Below are 14,140 nucleotides of genomic sequence, written 5' to 3'. Positions count from 1 at the left end.
TTAAATACAGAAAACTTGTGGTTGCCACTAGTGAGGTGGGATGGGTGAAAGGGATAGATAGTATTAGGAGGTCAAACTTCCAGTTACAAAATAAATAAGTCATGGAGATGAAAAGTATAGCATAGGGAGTATAGTCAATAAGATGGTAATAATGGTGTTTGGTGACATATGGTGGCTATAATTATTGTGGTGAGCACTGAGTAGTGTATAGAATTGTTGGATTATTATGTTGTACACCTGACCTAATATAACATTATATGTTAATTATACTTTCATTAAGAAAAATGCGAGTCATTGCCTGCAGAAGATCTGAGAGGAATGTAACTAGGTCACTGTGGATCCTACAACTTTAAGAGGTAAAGCCTAGAGACAACTTTGCCTTCTCAATTCCCTTCTTGAGTGCATTTTCACCTCCTTGTTCCTTAGGCTATGTACCAGGGTGTTCAGCATGAGGATGAGCATGGTGTAGAACATGGATGCCATTTTCTATGAGTCTATGGAATGCTGGAGCTGGGCTATAAGTACATGAAAATGACTGTCCCATAGAAGATGGACACTGCAGTGATGTGGGAAGTGCAGGTAGACAATGTCTTCCGATATCTTTCAGCTGAAGGCATCTTCAGGATAGTGGTAAATATGAACAGATAGGAAACTACATAATGAGGAGAGCAAAAATAATATTGAAACTAGTGACAACAACAAGAACCAGATCACTGACATGTCTATCAGAATAAGAGAGAGCTGTGACTGCTGGAACGTCACAGAAAAAGTGGTGGACTAGATTGGACATGCAGAAAAAGAGACTGACCATGTCCCGAATGTGAATGGGGGCATTTAGGAAACCACAAAAGTAGGAATGTATGGCAACATGTGCACACACACTGGCAGTCATTATGGTGGTGTAATGTAGGAGTTTACACACAGCTGTGTGGCAGTCATAGACCAAAAGTAGATTTTTCCACAGTGACAAGGGCTACAAAAAAGAACATCTGAGCAGGACATGAATTTTAGGAGATGACCTTGTCTCCTTTAAGTAATACAGCCATGACCTTGGGAGTGACAGCTGTATAGTAACCAAAGTCCATCAGAGACAGGTTACTGAGGAAAAAGTATATGACAGCATGGAGTCCAAGAGAATCAGCACCATCATTCCCAACCACATTGATGAGGTAAATGAGGGTGAACATGACAGAGAGGGGAATCCGCAGCTCTGGGACATTGGTTAGTCCCAGCAGGATGAACTGTGTCACTTCTGTGTTGTTTTCCATAAGTGTTTTTGGGAATCACACAGAAAGCCCTATAGGAATGAGAAATAAAGGAACAGAGTCAAAAACAAAAAGGCAATTTAAGCCCAATTGAAATAGATACCTGGAGAGAGAGAGAAAGAAGAAGAAGAAGAAAGAAGAAGGAGGAAGAAGAAGGAGGAGGAGGAGGAAGAGAAGAAGAAAGAAAGAGGATAGATGTGCATTTTGTCATTATAGTAGTGATTCTTCAAAATTACTTAAGCATCTAATATGAGCTAGACAACAAAATTTAATGCAAGAATTATCTATATAGTTACACATTGCTGAAACTAAAGGATCTTTGTGGATCATCTCCTTCTAAATTTTGTAAATTTGTAAGCTGAGATGTGGAAAAAGGAATGTCTTGATCAAGATGGCAGGTCTGGAATCAAATATATCAGTCATTTCAGTAACATGAGCTTGTAAATATTGACACTTCTGTGTTGCTCATGTGCCAGGAATTGCTCTAGACACTAAGTGTGTATTTATTTATTTTTCTCAATGACCTCACGATATTGACTAGTAATTACCTTCATTTAAGTTATGAAGCACAGAAGCTGAAAAATATATCTAATTTATAAGAATTATTACTGCCAAAGCTAAGTTTTATACCCAAAGATTGGTTCTTTAGTCCACTGGTTTTAATTTTTAAAACATTGAATTTGACTCATTTTGCAATTACTCATTGTCTCCCTTGTCCCAAACTCAGTGTTTGGGGCTTTATACTTAAGTAACTGAGGCATATAAGCAGAGTGGATGTATGGGGGTAACTGCGGCAGTAGGGGCATATACAACCAGCAGAGGTGATTCAGAGAGCAAGGTACAGTGTCTGGTGTAGAGCTTGGGCTCTAGCAAGAGGTGTACATCAGCTTTATCATTGACTACCCAAGGATCATTGTTCCAACCTCAGTACCCGGACCTGATTTTTTCCATATGCAGAATGAAGATTGTCATGAGATCTACCTCAAGTATTGTTGGGGGGAAATAAAGAGATAATGCATAGTAAACAGTGAGCAAAATGCTGGGTGTTTAGCATGGCCTGATACAGGTTAGCTGTAGCATTATTTTTAGGATGGAATGATAGTCTTTATGTTTGTTGAGAAGAGTGGATGGTGACATGCAGGGATTCAGGGGGGTTGAGGTCTGAAGTCTTGTAGCCTCTCTTTGATTTCCTTGTTCTCACACACTTGGTCCACTGATTATTTGGTCCCTTTCACTGGTCCTCAGTCTATCTGTCCTCTGCCAGCCTGAGTGGCTATTCTAGCCATTGCAAAGGAGCCATTCTTTTACTTAATTTCTTTCTTAAAATCCACATTTTAGTATGATTCAAAGAATGTCCATCTGCAACTCATTCTTCTTCTCATTACTATCATCTCACAGTTGAATCACCAGGATCAAGAGGTGAAAGGTCCTGGTTTGTTGGCTGCCTTTCACCTGTAGGTCTGTTTTGGTGGTGAGTTTCATATTTAAAATTTTTTTATGTGATATGTTCTTGTGTAGGAAGAGTGTCTTACACTAAATTCATATCTTTCAATAGTAACTCTGAACGTGAATGGGCTTAATGATCCCATCAAAAGGTGCAGGGTTTCAGACTGGATAAAAAAGCAAGACCCATCTATTAGCTGTCTACAAGAGACTCATTTTAGACCTAAGGACAGCTACAGCCTGAAAATAAAAGGTTGGAGAACCATTTACCATTCAAATGGTACCCGAGAAAGCAGAGGTAGCCATCCTTATATCAGATAAATTTAAAGACTGTAATAAGAGATGAAGAGGGACACTATACCATACTTAAAGGATCTAACAATCATGAATATTTATGCCCCTAATGTGGGAGCTGCCAAGTATATCAATCAATTAATAACCAAAGTAAAGACATACTTAGATAATAATACCAGTTATACTGGGAGACTTGAACATGGTACTTAATGCAATAGGCAGATCTTCTAAGCACAACATCTGCAAAGAAACAAGAGCTTTAAATGATACACTGGACTAGATGGATTTCACAGATATTTACAGAACTTAATATCCAAACACAACCGAATACACATTCTTCTCAAGTGCACGTGGAACTTTCTCCAGAAAATACCACATACTGGGTCACAAAACAGGTCTTAACTAATACCAAAAGATTGGGATTGTCCCCCGTATATTTTCAGACCATAATGCTTTGAAACTAGAACTAAATCACAAGAAGAAATTTGGAATGATTTCAAACACGTGGAGGTTAAAGACCACCCTACTAAAAGATGAAAGGGTCAACTTGGAAATTAAAGAATTAAAAAGATTCAAGGAAACTAATGAGAACATATAATGTTTGTCCTTCTCCGATTGACTCATTTCACTCAGCATAATACCCTCCAGTTCCATCCACGTGGAAGCAAATGGTGGGTATTTGTCATCTATAATGGCTGAGGAAATATCAGAAAGGGATACAGAACATAAAGACTCCTAACTCTGGGAAATGAACTACGGGTGGTGGAAGGGGAGGAGGGCGGGAGGTGGGGTGAATGGGTGACGGGCACTGAGGGGGGCACTTGACAGGATGAGCACTGGGTGTTATACTGTATGTTGGAAAATTGAACACCAATAAAAAATAAATGTATTATAAAAAAAGAAACTAATGAGAATGAAGATACAACCACTCAAAATCTTTGGGATATAGCAAAATCAGTCCTGAGGGGGAAATGCATTGCAATACAAGCATATGCCCAAAAGCTGGAAAGAACTCAAATACAAAAGCTAACCTTGCACCTAAAGGAGCTGGAGAAGGAATAGCAAATAAAACCTTCACCCAGCAGAAGAAGAGAATTAATAAAAATTCAACCAGAACTCAATGAAATACAGACAGGAAGAACTGTGGAACAGATCAACAAAACCAGGAGTTGGTTCTTTGAAAGAATTAATAAGATAGATGAACCATTAGCTGGCCATACTAAATAGAAAAGAGAAAAGACTCTAATTAATAAAATCATGAATGAAAGAGGAGAGATCATCACCAATACCAAGGAAATACAAATGATTTTAAAAACTTATTATGAGCAGGTATATGCCAATAAATTAGGCAATCTAGAAGAAATGGACACATTTCTGGAAAAAACCACAAACAACAAAAACTGGAACTGGAAGAAACAGAAAACCTGAACAGGCTGATAACCAGGGAAGAAATTGAAGCAGTCATCAAAAACCTCCCAAGACACAAAAGTCCAGGACCAGATGGCTTCCTAGGAGAATTCTATCAAACATTTAAAGAAGAAACAATAGCTATTCTACTAAAGCTGTTTGGAAAGATAGAAAGAGATGGAGTACTTCCAAATTCGTTCTATGAGGCCAGCATCACCTTAATTCCAAAACCAGACAAAGACCCCACCAAAAAGGAGAATTACAGACCAATATCCCTGATGAACATGGATGCAAAAATTCTCAACAAGATACTAGCCAATAGGATCCAACAACACATTAAGAAAATTATTCACCATGACCAAGTAGGATTTATCCCCGGGACACAAGGCTGGTTCAACGCTCGTAAAACAATCAATGTGATTCATCATATCAGCAAGAGAAAAACCAAGAACCATATGATCCTCTCATTAGATGCAGAGAAAGCATTTGACAAAATACAGCATCCATTCCTGATCAAAACTCTTCAGAGTGTAGGGATAGAGGGAACTTTCCTCGATATCTTGAAAGCCATCTACGAAAAGCCCACAGCAAATATCATTCTCAATGGGGAAGCACTGGGAGCCTTTCCCCTAAGATCAGGAACAAGACAGGGATGTCCACTCTCACCACTGCTATTCAACATAGTATTGGAAGTCCTAGCCTCAGCAATCAGACAACAAAAAGATATTAAAGGCATTCAAATTGGCAAAGAAGAAGTCAAACTCTCCCTCTTCGCTGATGACATGATACTGTACATAGAAAACCCAAAAGCCTCCACCCCAAGATTGCTACAACTCATACAGCAATTTGGTATTGTGGCAGGATACAAAATCAATGCCCAGAAATCAATGGCATTCCTATACACTAACAATGAGACTGAAGAAAGAGAAATTAAGGAGTCAATCCCATTTACAATTGCACCCAAAAGCATAAGATACCTAGGAACAAACCTAACCAAAGAGGTAAAGGATCTATACCCTAAAGACTATAGAACACTTCTGAAAGAAATTGAGGAAGACACAAAGAGATGGAAAAATATTCCATGCTCATGGATTGGCAGAATTAATATTGTGAAAATGTCAGTGTTACCAGGGCAATTTACACATTCAATGCAATCCCTATCAAAATACCATGGACTTTCTTCAGAGAGTTAGAACAAATTATTTTAAGATTTGTGTGGAATCAGAAAAGACCCCGAATAGCCAGGGGAATTTTAAAAAAGAAAACCATAGCTGGGGGCATCACAATGCCAGATGTCAGGTTGTACTACAAAGCTGTGGTCATCAAGACAGTGTGGTACTGGCACAAAAACAGACACATAGATCAATGGACAGAATAGAGAATCCAGAAGTGGACCCTCAACATTATGGTCAACTAATATTCGATAAGGGAGGAAAGACTATCCACTGGAAGAAAGACAGTCTCTTCAATAAATGGTGCTGGGAAAATTGGACATCCACATGCAGAAGAATGAAACTAGACCACTCTCTTACACCATACACAAAGATAAACTCAAAATGGATGAAAGATCTAAATGTGAGACAAGATTCCATCAAAATCCTAGAGGAGAACACAGGCAACACCCTTTTTGAACTTGGCCACAGTAACTTCTTGCAAGATACATCCACGAAAGCAAAAGAAACAAAAGCAAAAATGAACTATTGGGACTTCATCAAGATAAGAAGCTTTTGCACAGCAAAGGATACAGTCAACAGAACTAAAAGACAACCTACAGAATGGGAGAAGATATTTGCAAATAACATATCAGATAAAGGGCTAGTTTCCAAAATCTATGAAGAACTTATTAAACTCAACAGCAAAGAAACAAACAATCCAATCATGAAATGGGCAAAAGACATGAAGAGAAATCTCACAGAGGAAGACATAGACATGGCCAACATGCACATGAGAAAATGCTCTGCATCACTTGCCATCAGGGAAATACAAATCAAAACCACAATGAGATACCACCTCACACCAGTGAGAATGGGGAAAATTAACAAGGCAGGAAACAACAAATGTTGGAGAGGATGCGGAGAAAAGGGAACCCTCTTACACTGTTGGTGGGAATGTGAACTGGTGCAGCCACTCTGGAAAACTGTGTGGAGGTTCCTCAAAGAGTTAAAAATAGACCTGCCCTATGACCCAGCAATTGCACTGTTAGGGATTTACCCCAAAGATTCAGATGCAATGAAACGCCGGGACACCTGCACCCCGATGTTTCTAGCAGCCATGTCCACAATAGCCAAACTGTGGAAGGAGCCTCGGTGTCCATCGAAAGATGAATGGATAAAGAAGATGTGGTCTATGTATACAATGGAATATTACTCAGCCATTAGAAACAACAAATACCCACCATTTGCTTCAACGTGGATGGAACTGGAGGGTATTATGCTGAGTGAAGTAAGTCAATCGGAGAAAGACAAACAGTGTATGTTCTCATTCATTTGGGGAATATGAATAATAGTGAAAGGGAATATAAGGGAAGGGAGAAGAAATGTGTGGGAAATATCAGAAAGGGACACAGAACATAAAGGCTCCTAACTCTGGGAAACGAACTAAGGGTGGTGGAAAGGGAGGAGGAGGGGGTGGGGGTGAGTGGGTGACGGGCACTGAGGGGGACACTTGACGGGATGAGCACTGGGTGTTATTCTGTATGTTGGTAAATTGAAAACCAATAAAAATTAATTTATTAAAAAAAGAAGATTATTCCCTATGACCAAGTGGGATTTATCCCCGGGATGCAAGGCAGGTTCAACACTCAAAGCAATCAATGTGATAGACCATATCAACAAGAGAAAATACAAGAACCATATGATCCTCTCATTAGATGCAGAAAAAGCATTTGACAAAATACAGCATCCATTCCTGATCAAAACTCTTCAGAGCATAGGGATAGAGGGAACATTCCTCAGCATCTTAAAAGCCATCTATGAAAAGCCCACAGCAAATATCATTCTCAATGGGGAAACACTGGGAACCTTTTCCCTAAGATCAGGAACACGACAGGGATGTCCACTCTCACCACTACTATTCAACATAGTACTAGAAGCCCTAGCCTCAGCCATCAGGCAACAAAAAGAAATAAAAGGCATTCAAATTGGCAAAGAAGAAGTCAAACTCTCCCCTTTTTACAGATGACATGATACTGTACCTAGAAAACCCAAAAGACTCACCCCACGATTGCTAGAACTCATACAGCAATTTGGCAGTGTGGCAGGACACAAAATCAATGCCCAGAAATCAGTGGCATTTCTCTACACTAACAATGAGACTGAAGAAAGAGAAATTAAGGAGTCCATCCTATTTACAATTGCACCCAAAAGCATAAGATACCTAGGAATAAACCTAACCAAAGAGGTAAAGAATCCATACCCTAAAAACTATTGAACACTTCTGAAAGAAATTGAGGAAGACACAAAGAGATGGAAAAATATTCCATGCTCATGGATTGGCAGAATTAATATTGTGAAAATGTCAGTGTTACCCAGGGCAATTTACACATTTAATGCAATCCCTATCAAAATACCATGGACTTTCTTCAGAGAGAGTTGGAAAAAATCATCTTAAGATTTGTGTGGTATCAGAAAAGACAGGGGACTATTGAATAAGAAAGAGTCAGGGGAATATTGAAAAAGAAAACCAGAGCTGGGGGCAATACAATGCTGGATTTCAGGTTGTACTACAAAGCTGTGGTCATCAAGATAGTGTGGTAATGGCAAAAAAACAAACACATAGATAAATGGAACAGAATAGAGAATCCAGAAGTGGACCGTCAACTTTATGGTCAACTAATATTAGACAAAGCAAGAAACACTTTACACTGGAAAAAAAACAGTCTCTTCAATAAATGGTGCTGGAAAAATTGGACATCCACATGCATAATAATGAAACTAGACCATTCTCTTACACCATACACAAAGAAACTCAAAATGGATGAAAGATCTAAATGTGAGAGAAGAATCCATCAAAATCCTAGAGGAGAACACAAGCAATACCCTTTTTGAACTTGGCAACAACAACTTCTTGCAAGATACATCTATGAAGGCAAGGGAAACAAAAGCAAAAATGAATTATTTAGACTTCATCAAGATAAAAAGCTTCTGCACATCAAAAGAAACAGTCAACAAAACTAAAAGACAACCTACAGAATGGGAGAAGATATTTGCAAATGACCCATCAGATAAAGAGCTAGTAGCCAAGATCTATAAAGAACTTATGAAACTCAACAGCAAAGAAACAAACAATCTGATCATGACATGGGCAAAAGACATGAAGAGAAATCTCACAGAGGAAGACATAGACATGGCCAACATGCACATGAGAAAATGCTCTGCATCACTTGCCATCAGGGAGATACAAATCAAAACCACAATGAGATACCACCTCACACCAGTGAGAATGGGGAAAATTAACAAGACAGGAAACAACAAATGTTGGAGAGGATATGGAGAAAGGGGAACCCTCTTGCACCATTGGTGGGAATGTGCACGGGTACTAGAAAACTGAAAAACTGTGTGGAGGTTCCCCAAAGAGTTAAAAAAAAACCCTGGAACACTGTGTGGAGGTTCCCCCAAAGAGTTAAAAATAGACCTGCCCTACAACCCAGCAACTGCACTGCTGGGGATTTACCCCAAAGATACAGATGCAGTGAAATGACAGGATACCTGCACCCCAATGTTTATAGCAGCAATGGCCACAATAGCCAAACTGTGGAAGGAGCCTCTGTGTCCCTTGAAAGATGAATGGATAAAGAAGATGTGGTTTATGTATACAATGGTATAATACTCAGCTATTAGAAACGACAAATACCCACCATTTGCTTCGACGTGGATGGAACTGGAGGGTATTATGCTGAGTGAAATAAGTCAATCGGAGAAGGACAAACATTATATGGTCTCATTCATTTGGGGAATATAAAAATTAGTGAAAGGGAATAAAGGGGAAAGGAGAAAAATGAGTGAAAATATCAGTGAGGGTGACAAAACATGAGAGACACCTAACTCTGGGAAATGAACAAGGGGTAGTGGAAAGGGAAGTGGATGGGGGGTCGGGGTGACTGGGTGATGGGCATTGAGGGGGGCATTTGGCAGGATGAACACTGGGTGTTATGCTATATGTTGGCAATTTGAACAACAATAACATTTTTAAAAAGGAGGAAGAGTGTCTTAAATCTTCTTAGTTTTAATTTGAAGCCTTTAGAAGGACATTTATCTTCTGCTAATCATTCTCTACCACTGTCCTCCCACTTCTTCACATCTTCCTTCTATAAGCCCAGCCCCTAAAGTCATTAGCTTTGTCAACCTCTGAGAATTGGGACCACATTTAGAATGTGGCATGTTCTACAAACAGTAGAGCTATGTGAATATATATTTCTCTTTATGCGAATCTGTACATATATATTTATGCATGCCTAAAAATATTATTTCATTTCAATTCATGGTAATATTGTGACGGAAGAATTATTACTCCCCTGTTATCATTAAGAGAACTGAGGATTTGAGGAGTTATGTAAAGCCCTACAACCATAGGGCTCAGATAAAGAAGATTAGAGATTCAAATCCAATGCTGACCAAATAAGCCTCATAATCAGCATTTGTAGATGAGCTAGCAATGATAATAAAGATGATATTACATTATGGGAAAGATTACAATGGAGTATTGATCTGGTTAATTTAATCATAATGCTTTTGTAGTTTATAGAAAGGTCATTTCACTGTCTTCGATTTATCTCAACCTCTAGTAAGAGGACAGAGATAGCAAATAAGATGAATTTAAAATTTACTGAATAAAAGCATCACCCATCTTTTTTGTTTGGCTGATCTTTTTAAAGACAGAAGCATGATGATATTTCATAAGTATCACTCCCCACTGATGGAAGTTTTGATATTTAAAACCCAACCTCAGCTCACTGCTTTAGAAATAATGTTTAACTCATCTATTTCTATATTCAAATATATAGTAGGTAGAGCTGCCTCACAGCTTTTGCATGAATTATACTTCTCACTAAAAGTCTATATGGATCATAGAAGCTTACCCTGCTGCTGGAAAAGAAGGGACTGGCAATCTTGAATAGTGAGTCTGAAATCAGACTTTCTCCATAAAAAAATGCATATATACTGGTAGACATGCTCTCTATTAGGTATCAGTCAAATATTTCAAGACATCTAAGGCAGGTAATCGTTAATCCGCCATTAATTGTTACTATGCTTTTGGAGGAGTCACTTGTCTTCTTTTTACTTGTAAAATAAAGAATAAAATGACCTCTCCCCCATCATTCACAGAATTGTGTCTGTGAGAAGCAAAGGAGGGAAGCTCTATAAAACACTTGCTGAGGAGTTATCACTTTAAACTCCATCAATAGAATTTTTCATGTTGAGATGTTTTCCCTGCCCATGATCACAGGCTTGGAGCAAATGCTCAGGTCTAGGGTCAAGAGGGAAGGTCTGCATGTACTAACAACCATTAGCAGTCAAAGGAATAAATGATGACCAAAGAGGCTCGGCACATGGTCTGATCCCTCTTAAAATGATGTCACGCTGAGTCATGTTGAGATTTCAAGGGCTAATTCATGGAATCGGGTGGGAGTTATCTAGACAGGAGTTCTCTGCACATGTCTCCCACGAGGGCACCTGTAGCTCTCATCCATCTTCTCAGGGAGAAGCAATTAAACAGCCTGCAGGGACCTAACAGGATATGATCTGGGTGCACATATCACTTGTTACTTCTTAATTTTTCATTTTAATTTCTAATTTTTTTTAATTTTTAATTTTACCCACTTTCTAATTAAAGTGAAATTTGCAAACAATAACATCCTTAGTTTCTATTGTATCAATCTAAGAGTTTGGTCACATTTACAAGGTCATGTAACCACTAGCATGATCGTGATATAGAAGAGTTCTATCATCTAAACCAAACCCTCAAGCTTCTTTGTGGTCAACCCCTTCTCCCACCTGCTACCCCTGGCAACCTCTACACTGCTTTTGTCCATGTAATTTTGTCTTTGCAAGAATGTCCTATAAATTGAATCCCAGTGTGTGTAGATTTGTAGTCTAGATTCCTTCACTTAGCATGGTGTGTCTGAGATTCATCCATACTGTTACCTATATCAATTTCCCAGGACGCCACAAAAAAGTAACACAAAATGGGTGGCTTAAATAATAGAAGTTTATTGTCTCATATTTCTGGTCCTAGGAGTCTGCGGTCAATGTGTTGATTGGTTGGTTCTGCTGGTGGCTTGTGAATTCTGTAAGGGAGACTTTGTTTCACATTTGTCTCTGAGCATCTGGGTGATGTGCTGGCATTCTTTGGCATTCAGGGTTCTGCTACAGCACCCTGACCTTTATCTTCATCTTTGCATGGAGCTCCCCCCTCATGCCTGTGTCTGTCTAAATTTCCCTTTTTAAAGGGACATGAGTCCTTTTAGATTTGGGGCCGATCCTACCCCAATATGACCTCATCATAAGGAATTAAACCTGCAACAATCCTGTTGCCAAATAAGATCACATTCTGAAGTACTGAGGTTAGAACTTCAACAAATGAGACGAACTGGACTTTGGACTTTTCATAAAAGGGTTTTGTTACTTACAGTGTTAAATCTGTGTTTCTATTGGGGAGCTTGGTTTGGACTTTCTCAATCTTGCTAATCTCAATTGGGATCATTTATTTGTTTATTTTGTTTATAAGCAGTATAGTTTTTAAAACTTAAGTATAGCTGACACACAATGTAACATTAATTTCACACGTATGGCATAGTCATTAGACAAGTCTATATGTTATGTTGTGCTCACCACAATTGTAGATACCTTCTGACCCCATACAACACTATTGCAATATCCTTGACTGTATTCCTTATGCTGTGCATTTTATTCCTGTGACTTTTTCATTCCCTAAATAGAAGCCTTATCTCCTACTCTCTTTCACCTCTTTTGCCCATTCCTGCACACCCCTTCTCTTGGAAAGTATCAGTTTGTTCTTTGTATTTGTGTGTCTGTTTCTTCTTTTTATTTGTTTGCTTGTTCATTTGTTTTTTAGATTAAACATGTAAGTGAAATTATATGGTACTTATCTTTCTCTGATTGATTTAGTTCACTTTGCATGATATCCTCTAGGTCCATCTATGTCAAATGCAAGATCCCAACCTCTTTTATGGATGAGAAATATATGTATATATATATATGTATATATATATATGTATATATACACACACACACTACTTCTTATTTATTCATTTCTTATTCATTTCTCTATTAGTGGATACCTGGTTTGCTTTCATGTCTTGGCTGTTAAATAATGCTGCAACAAACTTTTTAAAATTTATTTATTTTTTATTTTTATAAATTTATTTTTTATTGGTGTTCAATTTGCCAACATATAGAAAACATCCAGTGCTCATCCTGTCAAGTGCCCCCCTCAGTGCCCGTCACCCATTCACTCCCACCCCCCGCCCTCCTTCCCTTCCACCACCCCTAGTTCATTTCCCAGACTTAGGAGTCTTTCATGTTTTGTCTCCCTTTCTGATATTTCCCACTCATTTTTACTCCTTTCCCCTTTATCCCCTTTCACTATTTTTTATATTTCCCAAATGAATGAGACCATACAAACTTTTTTTTTAAAATGAAGTTCCATATTATTTTACACAGTGGCTGCACCAACTTACCTTCCCACTAACAATGTACGAGTGGTCCTTTTTCTCCATATTCTTGCCAACACTTGTTATTTCATGTCTTTTTTATTTTAGTCATTATGACACGTGTCAGGTTATATTTCAGTGTGATTTTGGTTTTCTTTTTCCCAATGATGAGTGATATTGAAAATATTTTCATGTGTCTGTTGGCTATCTGTATGTCTTCTTTGGGAAAATGTCTATTCAAGTCTTCTTCCTGTTTTCAAATCAAATTATTTGAAGTTTTTTTAATGCCAGTACCATACTGTTTTGATTACTAGAATTTTGTAATAAATTTTGAAATCTGGGATTGTGATACTTTCAGCTTTGTTTTTCTTTTCCAAAATTCTTTGACAATTTGGGGTCTTTTGTGGTTCCATACAAAGTTTACTATTTTGTTCTATATTTACTATTATTTGTTCTGTGAAAAATGCTTTTGGTATATTGATAGGAATTGCATTGAATCTGTAGATTATTTTGGGTAGTATGGATATTTTAACAATAGTTTTTTCAATCTATGAACATGGAATATCTTTTCACTTGTTATTGTCATCTTCAATTTCTTTTATCAATGTTTTGCAGTTTTCATAGTACAGTCTTTTACTTTCTTGGTTAAGTTTATTCCTAGGTAGTTTTAAAATGATTTTATTTATTTATTTTAGAGATAAAGAGAGTGTGTGCGTTGGGGAGGCTGAGCAAGAGGGAGAAAGAGTCTAAGTAGACTCTGCACTGAGCACAGGGCCCAACACAGGGCTCAGTTTCACAACCCTGAGATCATGACCTGACCTAAAACCAAGAATCAGACGCTTAGCTGACTGCACTAGCCAGGTGTCCCCCTAAATATTTTTTGGTGCAATTATAAATAGAATTAATTTCTTAATTTCTCTTTCTGCTACTTCATTATTAGTGTACAGAAATGCAATAAATTTCTGTGTATTAATTTTGTATTCTGCAACTTTATTGAATTCATTTATTACTCCTAATATTTTTAGTGGTGTCTTAAGGGTTTTCTATGTATAGTATCATG

General features: G+C 38.0%; 1 pseudogene; it reads right to left on the bottom strand.

Moving 5' to 3' along the window:
* Positions 1–363: 363 nt before the first annotated feature.
* LOC129494333 (olfactory receptor 5B2-like) lies at positions 364–1,268 on the bottom strand (annotated as a pseudogene).
* Between the last annotated feature and the right edge of the window lie 12,872 nt (positions 1,269–14,140).

The sequence above is a fragment of the Nyctereutes procyonoides genome, unplaced genomic scaffold (assembly GCF_905146905.1).
Source record: "Nyctereutes procyonoides isolate TBG_1078 unplaced genomic scaffold, NYPRO_anot_genome, whole genome shotgun sequence".
In the NCBI taxonomy this organism is placed as follows: domain Eukaryota; kingdom Metazoa; phylum Chordata; class Mammalia; order Carnivora; family Canidae; genus Nyctereutes; species Nyctereutes procyonoides.
The sequence above is the reverse complement of the archived record's forward strand: the minus strand, read 5'-3'. Positions and strand labels throughout refer to the sequence as shown.